The sequence below is a fragment of the Triturus cristatus genome, chromosome 8 (assembly GCF_964204655.1).
Source record: "Triturus cristatus chromosome 8, aTriCri1.1, whole genome shotgun sequence".
Lineage (NCBI taxonomy): Eukaryota > Metazoa > Chordata > Amphibia > Caudata > Salamandridae > Triturus > Triturus cristatus.
The window spans coordinates 520,905,135-520,920,079 of record NC_140591.1 but is presented as its reverse complement, the minus strand read 5'-3'; positions in this window follow the sequence as shown (position 1 = coordinate 520,920,079).

Sequence of the window (14,945 nt, the reverse complement as noted above, 5' to 3'; positions counted from 1 at the left end):
CCAGGGAAGGCATGGCTTGGCAGTTCGGGCTGGACTGTTCCCATGAGGCACAGGGTCAGACTGATTTGCATATGGCCATGTCTGAACTGGGGTGGCGGAGTGGGCTAAAGAACGGTGATGGATTAAACCCAGATCAGTTGACTGGGGGTGAGTGCTTGCAATGTTCAACACTCCGTCCATCATTTCCTTTGGTTTTGCTTTGTTCGCCATAAGTTGGCAGGGTATGCTCAGACGTGAGTCCCTTGCTCACTTTGCCACTGGATTCATGCAAGCCTGGCTGAAGACGGCTGAAATGCCAGAAACCGGTCCTAGGAAGCTTGTTTCCGGTCCAGGGAAGACAGGGCTTGGCAGTTCGGGCTGGACTGTTTCCATGAGGCACAGGGTCAGACTGATTTGCATATGGCCATGTCTGAACTGGGGTGGCAGAGTGGGCTAAAGAACGGTGATGGATTAAACCCAGATCAGTTGACTGGCGGTGAGTGCTTGCAATGTTCAACACTCCGTCCATCATTTCCTTTGGTTTTGCTTTGTGCTTTGTTTGCCATAAGTTGGCAGGGTATGCTCAGACGTGAGTCCCTTGCTCACTTTGCCACTGGATTCAAGCAAGCCTGGCTGAAGACGGCTGAAATGCCAGAAACCGGTCCTAGGAAGCTTGTTTCCGGTCCAGGGAAGACATGGCTTGGCAGTTCGGGCTGGACTGTTCCCATGAGGCACAGGGTCAGACTGATTTGCATATGGCCATGTCTGAACTGGGGTGGCGGAGTGGGCTACAGAAAAGTGATGAATTAAACCCAGATCAGTTGACTGGGGGTGAGTGCTTGCAATGTTCAACACTCCGTCCATCATTTCCTTTGGTTTTGCTTTGTTCGCCATAAGTTGGCAGGGTATGCTCAGAGCGCTGCTGTGCAATATGTCTAAAAAGGCATTAACAAAGTCAAATAACTCTCACTTATGAGAGTGCTATTTGACTTTGTTATTGTATTTATGTTATGGTAGACGGAGAGGTTGGGGGAGGTAGGAGAAACTGGGGTCGGATGGGAGCAGCAACATACCGGGCATCGAAGGAGAGCAGGGGTGAAGGCAAGGAACACAGGGAAGGTTGGGGGCAATAACACAGATGGTGGGAGGGAGGAGGGAGCAGCACCTCAACAGATGGAGGCAAGCAAGCAACATGAGAGGGGCAGGGAGGGAGGTAAGGCAAGAGTAGGAGGAGGGTGGGAGTGAGCATAATCATAAAAAGCATGGGAGGGACTGCAGACAGTGCATGAAGTAAACAAATAAAAAAGTACCTGCAGGAGCATGTGGCCAGTGGACGGACAGTAGATGCAGACAGAAGGCTGTACTAGGTCCATGTTCCACAGCAGGGACAAACACAGTAGCGCCAGGAGGAAGAAGGAGGGCACTGACCAATAAGAAGCAAGGAACCATGAGTGACATCAAGCCAACCAATGACAAACAGCTTCAGATCCAACTGTCCCTTCAGTCCCTTCTCACCTCTGGCCCATGTCATCCAACACAGAACCCAGGGCTTAAAGGAGAAGTTACAACACAATGCTATGTAATGGGTGGACTCTAAGTCCATTTTAAGCTTTTTTTTTTTTAAGTTTATAAAAGATTTCACGGACAGTGCATGCATAGTTTCAGGCGCAACCTAAAAAATCTAACCCAGTAAGGAGATGACTACCTACCATATCAATGTTTAGAAAATGAAAGCAATTCACTAATATAAAAAAGACAAAAGATTGCCTTTAAGGAATGGAGCTTAGCTTATGTCCATGATTAAATTATTATTATTTTTTTTTAAAGAAAAGTACACCTATTATGAGTGAGGAAAAACGTATGCTGGTACTCTTGCAAGGGACTGGACTCCACTGTGCAAAATGGTGAAGAGACTTGTCACAATGTACACGTCAGATGATTACCTTATAAGTCACTCTGCTTAACTGAACCAACAAAATGCTGACAGATAAGCTAGCTCCAGGTGATATGTAAATAAGCACGCTAATCACTTTACACTGAGGAAAAAACATGATTTAATTTTCATCTCCAGGCCCGATACAACCTGGTACAGCAGACATAGAAGAGGGAAAGGGGAGAAAAGGCGCGTTACCAAACAAGAGTCAAAGACAGCAATAAACAAAGTAGATAATAACAGAGCCATTCAAACCACATACTGATCGTCAAGCCTGAAGGTGAGTAGTAGCAAACAACTTCACAGTTTTCTCCCAATCTTTTAACAAGGAAGGAGCAACACTTTCCGAATCATTAGGGGTTAGCAAGACTAGATTGCCGCTAGAGCGGGAACTTTACAGTGCCTATCAAATAGCTTGTTTGAAAGCTAGCTTTCTAGCTCATTAAAAACAGGAATCAAAAGCGAACTCAGTACCTCAACTTTGTTTTTGAAACCCCATGCTAACTTACCTATTCGATCACTGTTCTGGCTGGACAACCGCCCCAAACCAAAGCATTTCTCAAGTTCTTAAAAGTCAAGAACACACCAAACAATCTTGTAAAAACTGGTAAAAACATGAAATTGGAAAATGCTTTAGAAAATAGACTGTTATGTTTAGAGGAGTGACTAGGATAGACACTCTACCAGTGCAAAGCAAATTACAGGCACTTTGTTTCACTCATCGGCGGCTGCTACAACATTTTCCATTCACATGCAAAAGTGACAGAAAAGTGGGGTTGGATCATTGGAGTTTATACAAGAGATGTGGAAGTAATAGAATCGTAATGCATATATACCAGTAAGAATTGTCATGCCATGCACCATTTGCTAACATTTTGCCAAATGACTGCATCAAGCATCACTTTGAGTTGCAGGTGTGTGCAGAACCTGCTGATGGTCATGATGGTGGAGAAGGTTATCTCAAGTCATCAAAATAACGAGTGCACCATGATCATTTTGAGAGAAAAATATATCACGGCGGTATTTACTGCCAAACACTCTTGTTCCACATGATGGTGATATATGTTATATACAGTGTCATTTTTGTCATTTTTCTTTTACAGGTTAAAAATACCGAATGGGTATGTCTTTTTTGCATGCTTAATTTTGAACATGAACATTGGCCAGTGGCTGATTATAATATAATTTACGTTACAACAAACAAATGATGGACGGAATGGTGACAATGCAGACATTCTCCCCCAGTCAAGAGATCTGGGTTAAATCCATCGTTCTTTTGCCCACTACGCCACCCCAGTTCAGACATGGCCATATGCAAATCAGTCTTGACTCTGTGCCTCATGGGAACAGTCCAGCCCGAACTGCCAAGCCATGTCTTCCCTGGACCGGAATCAAGCATCCTAGGACCGGTTTCTGGCTATCAGCCATCATCAGCCAGGATAGCTTGACTCTAGTGGCGTAGTGAGCACGGGTCCCACGTCTGGGAATACCCATCCCACTATGGGCGAAAAGCGTTACAACAAACAAATGATGGACGGAATGCTGACAATGCAGACATTCTCCCCCAGTCAAGAGATCTGGGTTAAATCCATCGTTCTTTTGCCCACTACGCCACCCCAGTTCAGACATGGCCATATGCAAATCAGTCTCGACCCTGTGCCTCATGGGAACAGTCCAGCCCGAACTGCCAAGCCATGTCTTCCCTGGACCGGAATCAAGCATCCTAGGACCGGTTTCTGGCTATCAGCCGTCATCAGCCAGGATAGCTTGGCTCCAGTGGCGTAGTGAGCACGGGTCCCACGTCTGGGAATACCCATCCCACTATGGGCGAAAAGCGTTACAACAAACAAATGATGGACGGAATGCTGACAATGCAGACATTCTCCCCCAGTCAAGAGATCTGGGTTAAATCCATCGTTCTTTTGCCCACTACGCCACCCCAGTTCAGACATGGCCATATGCAAATCAGTCTTGACCCTGTGCCTCATGGGAACAGTCCAGCCTGAACTGCCAAGCCATGTCTTCCCTGGACCGGAATCAAGCATCCTAGGACCGGTTTCTGGCTATCAGCTGTCATCAGCCAGGATAGCTTGACTCCAGTGGCGTAGTGAGCACGGGTCCCACGTCTGGGAATAGCCATCCCACTTAGGGCGAAAAGCGTTACAACAAACAAATGATGGACGGAATGCTGACAATGCAGACATTCTCCCCCAGTCAAGAGATCTGGGTTAAATCCATCGTTCTTTTGCCCACTACGCCACCCCAGTTCAGACATGGCCATATGCAAATCAGTCTTGACCCTGTGCCTCATGGGAACAGTCCAGCCCGAACTGCCAAGCCATGTCTTCCCTGGACCGGAATCAAGCATCCTAGGACCGGTTTCTGGCTATCAGCCGTCATTAGCCAGGATAGCTTGACTCCAGTGGTGTAGTGAGCACGGGTCCCACGTCTGGGAATACCCATCCCACTTAGGGCGAAAAGCGTTACAACAAACAAATGATGGACGGAATGCTGACAATGCAGACATTCTCCCCTAGTCAAGAGATCTGGGTTCAATCCATCGTTCTTTTGCCCACTACGCCACCCCAGTTCAGACATGGCCATATGCAAATCAGTCTTGACCCTGTGCCTCATGGGAACAGTCCAGCCCAAACTGCCAAGCCATGTCTTCCCTGGACCAGAATCAAGCATCCTAGGACCGGTTTCTGGCTATCAGCCGTCATCAGCCAGGATAGCTTGACTCCAGTGGCGTAGTGAGCACGGGTCCCACGTCTGGAAAATACCCATCCCACTTAGGGCGAAAAGCGTTACAACAAACAAATGATGGACGGAATGCTGACAATGCAGACATTCTCCCCCAGTCAAGAGATCTGGGTTAAATCCATCGTTCTTTTGCCCACTACGCCACCCCAGTTCAGACATGGCCATATGCAAATCAGTCTTGACCCTGTGCCTCATGGGAACAGTCCAGCCCGAACTGCCAAGCCATGTCTTCCCTGGACCGGAATCAAGCATCCTAGGACCAGTTTCTGGCTATCAGCCATCATCAGCCAGGATAGCTTGACTCCAGTGGCGTAGTGAGCACGGGTCCCACGTCTGGGAATACCCATCCCACTTAGGGCGAAAAGCGTTACAACAAACAAATGATGGACGGAATGCTGACAATGCAGACATGCTCCCCAGTCAAGAGATCTGGGTTAAATCCATCGTTCTTTTGCCCACTACGCCACCCCAGTTCAGACATGGTCATATGCAAATCAGTCTTGACCCTGTGCCTCATGGGAACAGTCCAGCCCGAACTGCCAAGCCATGTCTTCCCTTGACCGGAATCAAGCATCCTAGGACCGGTTTCTGGCTATCAGCCGTCATCAGCCAGGATAGCTTGACTCCAGTGGTGTAGTGAGCACGGGTCCCACGTCTGGGAATACCCATCCCACTTAGGGCGAAAAGCGTTACAACAAACAAATGATGGACTGAATGCTGACAATGCAGACATTCTCCCTCAGTCAAGAGATCTGGGTTAAATCCATCGTTCTTTTGCCCACTACGCCACCCCAGTTCAGACATGGCCATATGCAAATCAGTCTTGACCCTGTGCCTCATGGGAACAGTCCAGCCCGAACTGCCAAGCCATGTCTTCCCTGGACCGGAATCAAGCATCCTAGGACCGGTTTCTGGCTATCAGCCGTTATCAGCCAGGATAGCTTGACTCCAGTGGCGTAGTGAGCACGGGTCCCACGTCTGGGAATACCCATCCCACTTAGGGCGAAAAGCGTTACAACAAACAAATGATGGACGGAATGCTGACAATGCATACATTCTCCCCCAGTCAAAAGATCTGGGTTAAATCCATCGTTCTTTTGCCCACTACACCACCCCAGTTCAGACATGGCCATATGCAAATCAGTCTTGACCCTGTGCCTCATGGGAACAGTCCAGCCCGAACTGCCAAGCCATGTCTTCCCTGGACCGGAATCAAGCATCCTAGGACCGGTTTCTGGCTATCAGCCGTCATTAGCCAGGATAGCTTGACTCCAGTGCCGTAGTGAGCACGGGTCCCACGTCTGGGAATAGCCATCCCACTTAGGGCGAAAAGCGTTACAACAAACAAATGATGGACGGAATGCTGACAATGCAGACATTCTCCCCCAGTCAAGAGATCTGGGTTAAATCCATCGTTCTTTTGCCCACTGCACCACCCCAGTTCAGACATGGCCATATGCAAATCAGTCTTGACCCTGTAATACAAGCATTTTTTTCTTGCAGTTTTATATAGCATGAACTAGACATAGACAGTGGAGCGCTTTACATGAGCACAAGTAACTTTACACAAGCTCACATTAATTTTTGCTTTTTAAGCACAGCAAGATTACGTGATTTGCCTAGAATCACAGGATGGTGAGCGGATGCTGTGGTATCTTGAGTGCCTGTGTAACAGTGTGCATTAATGGGCCGAGGACAATTGCATCTGCATGCAAGTGAGCATACATGCGAGACAGAGTGTGAGTGGAGAGGGGGCAGCTGCAGACTATAAGTGTGAGCCCTGTTTTGTTCTCTCCTTTTATCTGCCAAGTTCATGACAGGATATTAATTTTGTCTGCTAATTCAGTTGGTTTATGCTAAACTGCTTGCTCTACTTTCTCACCGCTCTCCCGAGAAATGTTCAAGCCAAATATGTGGCACAGATTACTGTTCAGAAAAGGTGGTATCAGCATATTCTCTGAATTGAAGATGTCCGGCATTTCAATAACTGCGCCGGAAATGGCGTGCACGCGAAATAGGGAAAAAGTTGCTAAGTTGTCAAAACATGCCAGATCGGTTCCTTTTCCGCATAATTTACTGACTCACAGTGGGATACAAACCAGTGGAAAGTTAGAAAAAGAGAAATATATTTTAAACAAGTATTTATTAAACAAGCATAGCACGGGACAGAGACGGCCTGCAGGTGGACTTTTAAGGAGTGGTCTTTAGGAAATGAAAAACAAAGTACCTTCATAATGAAATAGCCAGTTGAAGGACACTGGCCAGTAGCCAGTGGCCAGTGTCTGGAAGCTGTACTTGGTCCAAGCTTCAGACGGCGGCATGGTTTGGGAAAACAAAGCTGGAAATGTAAGCAGACGACGTGCTGGCCAATGAGAAACAAGTGCATTAGAGCAAAGTTGGAATCCACCAATGGTATGTACAGGTAAGTAAGGGGCGGGGACTAAGCCCCTTTTAAGATTTTCTTTTAAATAAAAAAGACTTTGCAAGCATAATGCAAGGGCTGTGCAGGCAAAACCTAAAAATGGGACTCTGAGGGCCCGATTCACAGAATTAACTTAAGGCAAAATCCTAAACTTACTACTTTTGGTATACACAGAATCCACTTACTACTTTTGGTATTCACAGAATGGATTTACGACTACTAACTTTAAGTCCGCACTCAGGCCGGAAAGTCCGGCCCGGAGGCGGAGCTTCACAGCCCGGAGGCGGGGCTTCCGGGCCGGAGGCAGAGCCTCCGGCCCGGAGGTGGAGATTTTGGCCATGGCTAAATCTCCGCCACTGGCCGGAATCCCCACCTCAGGGCCGGAAGCTCTGCCTCCTGGCCGGAATTTCCGGCCCGAGTGCGGACGTAAAGTTAGTAGTCGTAAATCCATTCTGTGAATACCAAAAGTAGTAAGTGCATTCTGTGAATACCAAAAGTAGTAAGTGCATTCTGTGAATACCAAAAGTAGTAAGTTTAGGATTTTGTCTTAAGTTAATTCTGTGAATCGGGCCCACTGGGTCTGTGTTGATTTAGCTAGCCTCAGCAAAGACATATGAAATGGATATATTTCCATCCCTTACCAAGAATTGCTGACATTGTAACTACATTTCCTGGTGCTAATGTATTTTAAAAAATAGACTTAGTTTCAGCATATCACCAAGTGGAGTTGGATATCAATTCCAGACATCTTACTGCTTTTATTCCCCCTGTTGCTACTTTTCAATTTAAAAGAATGCCGTTCAAATTAGCTTCAGTGATCTCATTTTCCAACGCATGATGGAAAGGATTTTGGAAGGGGTGGGAGGCACTGTAGTTTTCCAGGATGACATTTTAGTGTCAGGTAAAGCAAAAATCTCAATGTGATTCTAAGTTTCAGGAATCAGGCATAGTGGCTAACAAACAGAAGTGTGTTTTTGCAACTAGCTCCATTGAGTATTGGGGACACTTAATTTCTCAGGATGGGGTGGAGCCATGTCATGGGTTAATTGAAGCAATTTATCAAGCACCTAGCCCTATTAGCAAGGACCAGCTCTCGCCGTTCTTAGAGGTATGTGAATTGTATTTGAAGTTTATGCAGAACTTGGTGGCTAAGATCAAACGTTTAAGATCATTATTGAGAAGGGGAACTCCTTTTTTGTAGGATGAAGAATGGAAAAAAGGGATCAAGTTAAGAAGATACTTACATCAGAGAAAATTCTAACTTCACTTGATGCTAACAAAGAGTGCATTGTGTCTGTGGATACACGTTTGTGTGGTTTGGTAGGAATGATTACTCAAATGTGTCATGGCGTAGAGTGCACTGTAGGTTTTACTTCCCATGCTTCATGCACAAGTAAAAATAATTATTCTGTGATTGAAAGAGAGCTATTAGCCTGATGATGGGCATTCGAAAGAATCAAAAGCTTTCTGTGAGGCAGGTCTTTTAGGTTGATGATGGACAATAGACCCCTAATTTATGTCCTTAGTGGCCATGTTATTAAGGATCATACTCCAAGGATCACTAGGTTGAGCACTAAAATACTTAAATACAATTATAAGGCTGAATATATACCCGGTGGAAAAAATGTTAGAGTAGATATTTTTCAAGATCACAAATGCACATAGTGATGGATGAGGTTGACAGGCTAAAGGAAGACAAATAATGTTTGATTGTGGCTGTGGATGTGGATGTGTGTTTATCAGGAGGAGTTTCTGAAGAAGAATGGTTTAACGAGCTGAGAAAAGTTGAATGCATTGGTTGAATACATAGTGAAGGGGTAGCCTAAGGAGAAAAGTCTTCCTCAGGAAATACAACCGTATTTTTTGAAATATCAGAAGAATTATCTTTAGCAGAGAACAACATGATAATGGAGGATGACAAGTTTATCCCTCTGGGTGGTTTAAGAACATTTATAATCAAGTTAAGTCATGAAGGTCATCTTGGTCAAACCATTGATATGGAAGAATTTGCAGTGTCTTCTGGTGGCCATCGATGGATGGTCAAATATCTGAAGTGGTTAAAAGTTGCGCAATTTGCTGTACCAGTGATAGGGTGATCAATACATACCCCTCCAGGTCAACCAGTGAGTGGAATTACCTATGGACCATACATGAATCTAGCAGTTGATTTCATTGGGCCATTCAATGTTTTACCAAACAAATAAAAATTTGATGTGGTGGTAGCAGAATATTACAGCAAATTGTGGGAGGTTCAGGTTATGACAAATTCTAACACAGATGAGGTTGTTAGGTTTTTCCAAAGCCTATTTGCCAGGGAAGGTTTTCGGAGAGAAATAGTGTCGAATAGCCGAGTACTATTCGTTTGTATTTATCATCCTCAAGCAAATATTTTTGTGGAACAGATGTACTGCAAGTTGGTTGAGTGTTTACAATGGGCAGTCAATAGTAGGATGGATGTCATGAAGGTGATACAAAGTCTGTTATGGACGCATCGCACCACACCCAGCCGCATTTCTGGAACGAGTCCGCTTGAGATGTTGAGAGGGAGAATAACTATGTTCCAAATGGGTCATGCCTGGATGAAAAAAATAAGGTCTACAAGTTACTTCTGAGAAGAAAATGGATTTCAAGACCAAGCCCATAGAGGTGTTAGACAGAAAAGGAGAGAAAGTAGGGATGATAGTGTAAAAAGTAAGGGACCCAAATTGCAATTGAGTAATTGGATTAGAATTAATCACCCATACAAAGTGTTTAAAGGTTTATCTAAATTTGGTCCGCCTGTGAGAGTGTATGCTATGTCTCATAAGTGGTCAGGATCAAGGGGATGGATTGGTAGAATTTGTCAAGAGTATACAAATTGCCGGATCAAGTCAACACTCAGAATGGAAGGTCATCAAGGTCAGAAGCAGCCACTACTAAGTGTGGGTGGTGGGTTGTGGGGGCAGTGGTGGAGAGTGGATCGGGGGAGTACAAAAAATAAAATGAAACTGACTTACCTGGGTGATGCTGGGTGCTGCCGCCTCTGCTCCTTCTCCTCCCCGCCGCAACAGGAAGCTCCCAGACTCCCAGAATCCCCTTGTCCAATCTCAATGCTGCATTAAGCAGCATTGTGATTAGTGTGAGTGCTGTGGATCAGTGCTACGACAGGGGCTTGGAGGCCTTGCATGTCACCAGGATGTATAATGCAGTCTGGTGGGGAAGATGCAAAGTACACATGACGGTTTGGCCGGCCCTCTTGGGCCAGCCAAACCATCATGCCCACTTTAGAGTGTGCTTTACACTCTTCCCCTCTGCCCCGTGCCCTGGCCAGCCCGGCCCACCTGCCCTGCACCCGTGCAGGAAGGAAAACTAATACGATAATAATGTTAGTTATTATCGTTTTAGTTTTCCTTTTTACACTGCTCGCAGAGCAGTGGGGTGACGCTCCTGCACCTTAGCGGAGGAGCCTCTGCAGATCAGGGTTCAGAAGTGATAACTGTAGTCAGCGCCACACAGAAGTAGTAGAGTAGTGAATGCTCCACAAAGGTTTGGGTGGCAATTGATATGTCAGGAACGTCGCTATATAAATGTTTGGATAGGGTTTAACATGTTAGATGCGTATGATGTCATATTCAATTTTGTGTTTATTTTTTTGTTTTTTCATGATGTTTTTTTCATGTAATGTAAATTTTAGTTCAGTTATTATTTTAATGGGGTATTAACTAGTTAAGTTGTTGAATAGGATTTTTGTTGAATATTCAAAGAGTGCAACATTACTTCTTTTGTTGTGCATATAGTTTGATTTATTTGTAAATAAAGGAGAAATTGTAGTATTCGTTATTCAAGTGACTGTATTGTGACATGGTATGTTAGGATTCAAAACTGTTTTTGGTTCTGGGGTCAGTTGAGATTCCAGGGAGCTGCGGGTGGCAGTGAATAAAGGAGATTCTTATCACTCACCTGTCTCCAGAGTGACTTCTACAGGAATATGTGCCCCTTCGTGAGGAATTTGATACTCTACTGGGGTGTTCATGTAGATAGGTCAGTGTCCACCGCAGTACTTTTTTATCTAGCTCTGCGTGGCATTGCTACAATGGTATACATTTTTTATGCCGTTCCCCACCCAAATGAAATAGTTTTATTGAAGCCCCCAAAAATGCCAAACATGTTTTCTCACACTTATTCTAAATAATGTTAAACACTACATGCACTCTGACAAATGTTAGAGGAGCTTCAGGGCACGCCATTTAGCAAATACAGACAAAACAGATATACAGTAGAGCTTTACGTTTGTCACTATAAATATATGCTCTTGAAATATTTTCAAGTATCACGCTTACAATATGTTCAGGTTAATTAGAGGTTTAATCATGAAAACCTCATCCATCAGCTACCGGCAGCAACTGACTAGAAAAGAACTTTAGACTACAAAGATTCCTAATTCCAATGGACTTACAAGAGCAGAAAGATGTATGTAAACACCACACATCTTCATTCCAATAACAAAAGTATGGATTACAGTGTAGTGTGGCATGAGAATTGCATGTAATAAACTAAGTACATAAAATTTCAACAGTATGTAGAAAAACAAAGACTGGTTCATATAAATGTTTACACCACATAGTGCTTCAGATACAAAGGTACATGTGACTTGAGAACACTACGCCTCGGGTGTGAATTATCAGAGACATGTGAATGGATATTCAAATTATTATCAGAATTACACGTGAAAGAATTATTTTCAAGAATAGCAACACGGTTAAGATTCCAAATCTTGCCATTTTCTAACTTCACAGAATGTTTAAAACACTTAATGACATGCATGGGAGCAGCAAATTTAGACCAAGCTAAAGCTCCTACAGGAGCTTTTACATGCACCATATCTCCTACTTTAACAACAACATCTTTGACATTTTTCCTTTCATCATAACTTAATTCATTTTTTAACTGAAGTTCCTCTTCTCTTAATCTCCAAGGACCAATGCTGTTATCCTTAATGCCTTTACCCCAAAACATCCAGGCAGGACATAAACTGGTGTTAGGAGCTCTGCCTTTAAACAACTCAAATGGTGACTTATGTGTGGATGTATGTGGAGAGAAACGATGAGCCAAAATACATTTTTGTAATTCTTCCTTCCAGTTAAGAGAGTTAACTCTTGAGAGCTGAATATTCTCCTTTATCACCCTGTTGAACCTTTCTACTGCTCCATTAGTTTCTGGATGATAAACTGAACATTTCTTGTGTACAATTCCACATGATAATAGAAACTCAGACATAATAACAGAACAAAATTGTGGTCCATTATCAGACAACAGAGTTCTAGGAAAGCCCTTTCTCCTAAAAATGTCCTTCAAAAATGAAATCACACAAGAAGAAACATCAGAAACAGAAGATATCTCAACCCATCTAGAATAGAGATCAATTAGAACAATTAAATAGGGAGTGCGATGTTCACCCTAAGAGGACCTACAATGTCAATAGCAACATCTTCCCACGGACCATTGGGTAAACTCCTACATACCATAGGAGGAGTCCGAGTTGTGAGAATCTTATCACCCACTCTGCATTGCAGGCACTCTCTTACTTTTCGCTCAATTTCAAGATCCATTCTAGGCCACCAAAACGAAGACCTAAGCCTTTCTTTAGTTTTCACAATTCCTAAGTAACCCTGATGTGCTTCCTCTATCAACCTTTGCCTAAGGGAAGAGGGAGGAATCAGCTTGGTGCCTCCTAACAAAATTTCCTTGTCAACAGACAATTCTTCTCCAACCAAATGCCATACCTTAGGCAAAGAGTTATCAAAAGAAGATTTAGAATTAATCATGTTCATGACTTTAACAATTTCATCATCCTTTTTGACTTCATCCTTCCACTCAATCTCCTGTATAACTCATTTGGTGACCTCACACACACTACTTCATCTTCCAAAACCTCTTCCTCAAACTTCTCTTCATCAACATCACAGACTAAATGAGAAAGACAACCCGCAGACATATTGTCAACACCAGGAAGGTGTTCAACTGAAAAACTAAATTCTTGTAATCCAATAACCCATCTCCTTATTCATGATGAAATAAAGTCTAAACCCTTCTTTGTAAAAATTTCTTTCTAAGGCTTATGATCAGAGCAAACCTTGAAGTGTGAACCCCAAAGGAAATTTCTAAATTTATTGAGAGCCCAAAAAATAGCCAACGCCTCTTTTTCAATTACAGAATAATTGTTTTCTGCTCCCCGCAAGCTTCTTGATGCACATGCAATCAATTTTTCTTTTCCATCTTTATGCTGTTTTAAAATGGCACCTAATCCTTTACAGTTTGCATCAGTTACTACGATGGTCTCATTACTTGGAACAAAAGCTTGTAAATTGGGTGCATTCACTAGGTCTTTTTTAATTTCGTCAAATTCATTCTGACATTCATCCGACCAAATAAATTCTTTGTTCTTCCCAAGCAAACCTCTCATATTGCACGATTTACTTGCCAAGATTTTTACAAATTTCCCATAATATTCAACCATGCCTAAAAAAGAAACAACTTCTTCTTTGTTCTTAGGGTAAGCAAATTTAAAATTGTATTTACCAACTCTTTTTTAGGAACAACTCATGATGCAGATATACAATGACCCAAATAATTTACTTCATGTACCGAAAACTTACATTTTTCAAATTTTAAAGTGAGACCAGCAACTTCTAATCTCTTTAAAACTAGTCTTAGAGTCTTATCATGTTCCTCTTGATTACGTCCAAGAATTAGCAAATCATCTTGATAACATTTCACATTTTTGATACCGTTCAAAATTGAGGCCATCACTCTTAGAAAAACTGACGCAGCAGACACCAAACCAAACGACATCCTCTTATACTTAAAAGCACCCATGGGAGTGATGAATGCCGTTAGATCCTGAGACTCCTGCATCAGTTCAATCAGATGATATGCTTGAGTGAGGTCAAGGGTTGTAAAGATTTTCGCATCTCCCAAAGAAGATAACAATTCATCAATGTTAGGAGAGGGAATTTGGCAACTACAACTTCTTTGTTAAGAAGTCTTAAATCAATACAGAGCCTAATATCACCATTGGGTTTGTTGGCAATAACGACTGGCGCCAACCATTCAGATGCCTCCACAGGAGTAATTATACCCTGATTTTGAAGTTTATTCAATTCTAATTCAACCTTTCCTTGAACAGCAATAGGTATTCTTCTCAGCTTAGCTACAACTGGAACAGCATTGTTTCTCAACTTAATGTGATGTTTGTAACCCTTGAGACACCCTAAATCATTCCTGAACAGCCGAGGATATTCACTTACAAATTCATTAGCCTCTGAACCAATTTAATGAATCAGTATTTGAGGGTCAGCATTAGGGTTTAACATGACACCTAATAGGCGCTTTTGTGGCCATCCAATTAAACTGTCACCAACTTTGGACACGTACATTTTTCCAACAATGATATTGCTTTCTATTTCAATACAAGCATTAAAATAACCCAACATGCTTATGGGTTGTCCTCCATATCCACCTGGTTTTATATCCATTCTATAAAGTTTGTTTTTCTTTTGAAACCACCTGGCATATGTTTCGCTTGAAATAATAGAAATATGTGAGCAAGAGCCGAATTTCATGTCTAAAACAATACCATCAACCTTTACTTTACCAACAGGATGATCCATACATTTTCTTCCCACAACTTGACAAATAACTTCTTCTACCTCACTGTTGGTCACTTTCTTACCTTTAGAGTTGCAGTATTTTATAAAATGACCTTTCTTTCCACAACCATGACAAACAAAACTGAAGGCAGGACAAGACTTTGAGTTGGCTTTATGTCCAAATCTTCCAAATCTAAAACATTCATAAGTTACTTTTTGA